The 6,853-nt window shown below is 39.2% G+C and overlaps 1 protein-coding gene across 2 annotated transcripts in view; it reads left to right on the top strand.

Annotated features, from left to right (window-relative positions):
* Positions 1–6,853, top strand: part of LOC128877122 (14-3-3 protein zeta) — a 43,769-nt gene that overhangs the window by 30,212 nt on the left and 6,704 nt on the right. The window lies entirely within an intron of this gene.

Genomic DNA, 6,853 nt, shown 5'->3' with positions numbered 1-6,853 from the left:
TAACCTCAAATCATTTCCCTCGGGTAGGCATCGTAACAATTTATTATTGTTGTAGCAAATTTGTTTAGGCCAACATCGTTTGGTTAACACTTTATTTACCGGGTGCCTATTTTTGGCCTTTTCAATTGCAGTATTTAGTTATTTAGTTATTAATTTAGTTACTGTGTCGATAGATGTTTACTTATAATGTTCAGTTTTGGGAAACAGACTCGCTTTTCAATCTACCTAGTGACAATACAGTGGAATTATTTTCAGTCTAGATCGGTATATGCTTTTGTAGAAAATTCTTTTTTTAATTAAAGACTGTTATCTAAATAGCCCCGGTAGATAAAGTGTTGAGTCGCATGTTAAGTTTCATCCGTTTCGTGCATTATTCGAATTTTCTAGGAACCCGCGGATGTTTTACCACGTCTCCAAGAAATACTCTTGAAATACTTTTCTCTGGTATGCGCTCTCTCGGTTAGCGAGCGCGTGCACGCGTGTATGCCGAGAACGGTGAATGCCATCGACCGGAAGCGCATACAATGAAACGCGATCTTGCCACTTTTTGTCGTCCCTAACCTAACCTAAACACAGCGACGAGCAGAATTCTCCTCGAGAGAAGATTTAGTAATTCTCATAGCATTTCTTATTAAATGTAATAGTGTCGTGATAGTGTCGTTCGTCATATGTTGTGGTTATTTGTTATTTGAAAATATATCATCTAGATTATATTCTTTCCCTAAACATTCGTCTCTAACCTAACCTAAGCACAGGGACGAGGAAAATTCTCTTCGAATAGATTTAGTAATTCTCATAGCATTTCTTATTAAATGTAATAGTGTCGTGATAGTGTCGTTCGTCATGTGTTTCAGTTATTTGTTATTTGAAAACATTATCAAGATTATATTCTTTCCCTAACCTAACCTAAACGCAGGGACGAGCAGAATTTTCTTCGAATAGATTTAGTAATTCTCATACCATTTCTTATTAAATGTAATAACGTCGTTCGTCGTATGTTGTAGTTATTTGTTATTTGAAAATATATCATCTAGATTATATTCTTTCCCTAAACATTCGTCTCTAACCTAACCTAAGCACAGGGACGAGGAGAATTCTCTTCGAATAGATTTAGTAATTCTCATAGCATTTCTTATTAAATGTAATAGTGTCGTGATAGTGTCGTTCGTCATATATTGTGGTTATTTGCTATTTGAAAACATTATCAAGATTAAATTCTTTTATCCGTCTCTAATTGCTTCTTCGAGTACTGCAGAATTTTTCTAGAAGATTTTTCTAGAAGCTATTTTTCGTTAGCGTTGAATCGTGCAGCGATTACCAACTGCGCGATAACGACGATAATGATTCACTTTCGTTCGTTACCGACGCTGTCCACGGCGATGCAGTATCGTTAATATTAGATAAAAAAATATCAATTTAATATCCCTTATTTAACACTTTCGCTGCGGACGAAAATAAGTAGCCGTTCCCTGGGAGCTGGAATTATGATATTTGTTTTTAAGGAAAAATTTCTTACAAATGTTCTAATATGATTATTTTGAAAAACATATATTTAACTTATTTTATGTAACTTATTTTATATGTAATATGATTGCCGAGCAAACAAAAATGAAAACTGAAAAATAATAAAAACAACCATACATTTTCGAAATTTATCAGTTGAACGCACATGTGCGTCATCCGCAGCGAACGTGTTAAGGTTGCAAAATAACAAGATAGTTCGTAGCAGTATATGCATAACAAATATTTTCGACCGTTTGCAGTCCGAATTTTCTGATTTCGCTACATTTTTGTCGAACCTCGCTCGATATAGGACCTCAAAGGATTAACCCTTTACACTCGAGAGGCGCCTCTAGGGCGACATACGTAATTTAAAAGTGATTTTTAGAACGTACAATTTTAATTCTACTTATATCAGAATACAGCTAATTATAAATTGAAACAATAATTCATTGAATCATGAATGTTCGTAGATGTTTTTTTTTTCGAAGTAGTTCTCACTTTTACAAAAATTTATTATATAAATGGACTGGTTTTGATTCTATAGAACAATGCCTCGAATACAACTGAGAATACAACTAATTATAAATTGAAACAATAATTCATTGAGTCACGAATGTTCGTAGATGTTTTTTTTTCGAAGTAGTTCTTACTTTTACAAAAATTTATTATATAAATGAATTGGATTTGATTCTATAGAACAATGCCTCGAGCGCAAAGGGTTAAATAATCGCGGAATAACGAAATCGTTCCGGTCCAATTTTTCAAGTATTCCTTCTTCCACCTTAATCTGAATCTACGAGGCCAGAAATCATCAAAGGTTCCGCCGAGAGTTTCGCCTCCGTAAAAAAGTATTCCGTGGGTGGCGCGTGCGACTTTAGTCATCGGCGCCAGCCAATGGCAGCCGCATTCCGAGTCCGGGCCAACTCTCGGTAGACACACGGAACGCGCAGATCTCCGTTGAGAAACGTTCGAACCGAACGACTAGCGCGCTATTCGCGTGCGTGCGACGGCTCGTTCGGGTCGGAAAGAATTCTGAATCGATACGAGTAGTAACGTGGGACTCGGAGTTGAATGAAACGTTACGCGTCCGAGTATACGCCGTGTAAGGTGACAACGTATCGCTCTTCCGGTGTAGTTGACGTGTTTCATCCTTGAACACAATTATTTGGTTCAGCGAGAAAGACTCGCGGTCGCGTACTTCCCGCCTGCGCGCTCGCACGCGCACTTATACGAACGCATCGTCGTCGCGGAGGTTCGTGTCACGAACTTCGTGACTCACCGCGGAGGAATCACTATACTCTGGTAGGGTAAAAACGCCCGGTTTGTTCCACGGATTCTTTCCAATTACGGTAAAATCGCGATTTTAACCCCTTTCTGCTCTTACGTGCAGGGAATTATTTTGTTTCCAATGCGTAGACATATAAAAATATTTATATACAGGGTGTCCCGAAAATGTTGTAACACCTTGAAAGAGATGGTTCGGGGGGTGATTTGAAACAACTTTTTCCTTAGCGAAAATGTTGTCCGAGGCTTCGTTGAGGAGATATTAACGGAAAACATTGACCAATCAGAGCGCGCGGATACCGTTGGAGCGGCCGCGGTAGCGAAGGCTCTGTGCTAAGCGGCCGCACTTGTACGCGAACAAGCGACTCGACGTGCATCGAAGGACATTAGACGCGGCCGCTTAGCTCGTAGCCTTCGCTACCGCGGCCGTTTCAACGGTATCCGCGCGCTCTGATTGGTCAATGTTTTCCGTTAATATCTCCTCAACGAAGCCTCGGACAACATTTTCGCTAAGGAAAAAGTTGTTTCAAATCACCCCCCGAACCATCTCTTTCAAGGTGTTACAACATTTTCGGGACACCCTGTATATTATATTATATATATTATTATTTTTATATTTATATTTATATTTTCATATGTCTATGCTCCAATACACATCGCATTCAGAATGAATGAATTTCAGAGGAGATTCTGTTTGAAAATATCAGGTGTAGAACTGAATTCTCTGTATTGAATTATTTGTAAGTATTAGGTTGTCCCGAAAGTTTCTTTCGCGAGTTGCACTCAATTATTTTATGTGGTCGTGTTTATATAAATAGACAATCTAATTTCATAGATATACATGTTGTAACAGTAATGGAGCAAAATGAATCGTGCACAATTCAGTAATGCAACATTAAACATAAAATATTGTGCATGTATTACTTATTAATAAAGCGAAAGAAACTTTTGGGACAATCTAATAGTTTAGACAGGTACGTTTGCTCGTCAAGATACCTGTCCACTCGCGATCGCCGAATAAAGCGTTTAGCGGTCACGATGTCGGTGACGCCGTTGCCTACATTTTGTTCATCGTAACGCAGTCCGATGCAGTGACTCATCGTCGCTGTACGATTATACCCACGCTGGAGAGATCGTTGCGTCGACAATCGTCTCCGTTCATGCGTGTCGCGTCCACCCGATCGTTCTGCTCGCCCCGAGTATTAATCATTGACCGTATTTTTCTCTCTCTTTCCTTCGGCGTAAAACGCGACGCGATCTAGTACCTACGCTTTGCGAAAGTCGTTCCAAGTTCCGAGAGTAAAAATTCGAAGGCGGAAGATTGTAATTCTTGAGCTTGAGGCGCAGTTTATATATTTATATAAAGAAATTGTTGAGGAAAAGGAGGCGAGACGCACACAGGTTTAGGTTAGCTTAGTTAGGAAGAACACAGGTTTATTTATACAGGGTGTCCCAAAAATGTTGTAACACCTTGAAAGGGGTGGTTCAGGAGGTGATTTGAAACAACTTTTTCCTTAGCGAAAATGTTGTCCGAGGCTTAGTTCAGAAGATATTAAGCGAAAACCCCGACCAATCAGAGCGCGAATATGCCGGTTGAGCGTAGGCTACGCGATAGGAGGCCGCGGTCATACGCTACCGCGGCCGCTCCAACGGTATACTCGCGCTCTGATTGGTCAGTGTTTTCCGTTAATATCTCCTCAATGAAGCCTCGGACAACATTTTCGCTAAGGAAAAAGTTGTTTCAAATCACCTCTACCCTGTATATACAGGGTGTCCCAAAAATGTTGTAACACCTTGAAAGGGGTGGTTCAGGAGGTGATTTCAAACAACTTTTTCCTTAGCGAAAATCTTGTCCGAGGCTTAGTTGAGGAGATATTAAGCGAAAACCCCGACCAATCAGAGCGCGAGTATGCCAGTTGAGAGTAGGCTACGCGATAGGAGGCCGCGCTCATACGCTACCGCGACCGCTCCATCGGTATACTCGCGCTCTGATTGGTCAGTGTTTTCCGCTAATATCTCCTTAACGAAGCCTCGGACAATATTTTCGCTAAGGAAAAAGTTGTTTTAAATCACCTCCAGAACCACCCCTTTCAAGATGTTACAACATTTTTAGGACACCCTGTATACCCAAGTATTTTGTACACCCTATATACCGTCTCATTTCGCACAAACATATCGAAAATCTCTTTCGCAGGAACGTGTATTTTTGAAACTAGAACCGTTACATTCGAGGTTGATCTGTTTACAAGTTATTCCATGGTCTTCGCCAAGTTCGCATCGCACAGCGATTTTTTCAGCATGTTTACGTAGAATAGAATGTATACATAGGATGGATACATAGCGCGCAGAAAATATACAGTGGGTGTAGAATGTATTCGTACACCGATCAATTTCCTAAAAAACTTGTGTGAAATTGTAGTTTCTTAACTTCCTTTTTTATAATCAATGATATTTTACATATTCTCGGAAGTCTTTAAGACAGATATAGTCCAAACAACATTTACTAGTTAATATAATTTGTGAAATTAACAAAAAAATGCGAAAAGTGGGTAAAAGTATAGAAGCAATAAGTATTTGTACGATTCTTATGACGAACCATGTACAGTAGAGCTTCAATATTTCTATCGATTAATTGTTTTTCTCTTGTTAATTTCGCAACTTACATAAATGGCCAATTTTTCTTTTGCAATCTATCTTTTCTAGAGATTTCCTAGAACATGTAGAATGTCATTGTTTATAAAAAAACAAGTTAATGAATTACAATTTTACACAGTCTTTTTGGGAAATTGATCGCTGTACGAATACTTTCTACATCCACTGTATTTCTCCTCGCGTATATCTGTACGAAGAAAAATGTTGGCTAGGGCTATCGTTTTGTCTCACACTGTACGTACTCTGCGACATTGAAGCCGCGCGTTGGGCATTGTGCTCCGCCGCTTACGCGCCACTTCTACACCGACGCTACACTAACGAACATCCGCGTCATTCGTCTCGAGTCTCGTTCCCGTCATATTCCGTCCTGTTTTGTCTCTTATAATTGACGAACGTTTTGGATTTCTTCAAACGCAACTGCTCGCTGAATTGTCTCTATAGAATCTTCGCGAATGCACCGAATTATCGGTACTGAGAATAGTTAGATCGAAACCTTTATCGTTACGGAAAAGGTGCTTTTACTTGCACGTATTAAAGTCGATTCAGACTATACGACACGGACCGTCACGTTCCGACAACGACACGTACCGGCACCGACACGACAAAACATTAAAACACGCGTTTTAATGGAACTATTCACACTATTCCCGTTGTCGGAACATTCAGGTCGCTGTCTGTTAAGTGCGAATAGTTTCATTAAAACGCGTGTTCTAATGTTTTGTCGTGTCGTATAGTCTGAATCGACCTTTATTCGACTGTTTTATCGCTTGTTGCTCACGTTGACCGATCTACGCTCTTTTATTAGGTTGTCCCAAAAGTTTCTTCCGTGACTTGCACTCAATTATTTTGTGTGGTAATGTTTATATAAATAGACAATCTAATTTCATAGATGTTAATGTTGTAACAGCAGCGGAGGAAAATGAATCGTACGCAATTCAATAACGTAACATTAGGCATAAAATATTGTGTATGCATTACTTATTAATGAAAGGGAAGAAACTTTTAAAACAACCTAATATACTTCACGCTGATCTTACTCTTTCACGCTCTCACTATCGATGCACTTGTAATGGATGCTTTAATCCTTTGCACTCGAGGCCTTTTTTCTGATATCTGCCATGAATTCTAAGCTATCTAGATTTGAGAATAAGATCACCTTTACCTCGCCGACAATTATTTTATCAACACTTCGAGCTTCATAGAAATTAAACCTAAAGAATCATTAGATATTGTAGATTTGCTGCGTGGAACCTAATTGTGAGAGTCACCTCTCGAGTGCAAAGGGTTAACATAAACTTTCAAATATTTTTTTTTTTTTTTTTGTTAACAGGATGCAGTACTGAAAGGGATTATAGTAATAGTAATCTCTCTATCTCATTCTTATCTTGACATAAAAAGAGAGTCACCTCTCGAG

This window comes from Hylaeus volcanicus, chromosome 5 (genome assembly GCF_026283585.1).
Source record: "Hylaeus volcanicus isolate JK05 chromosome 5, UHH_iyHylVolc1.0_haploid, whole genome shotgun sequence".
Classification (NCBI taxonomy): Eukaryota; Metazoa; Arthropoda; class Insecta; order Hymenoptera; family Colletidae; genus Hylaeus; species Hylaeus volcanicus.
Note: the sequence above shows the minus strand (reverse complement) of the source record. Positions and strands in the feature narration are given on the sequence as shown.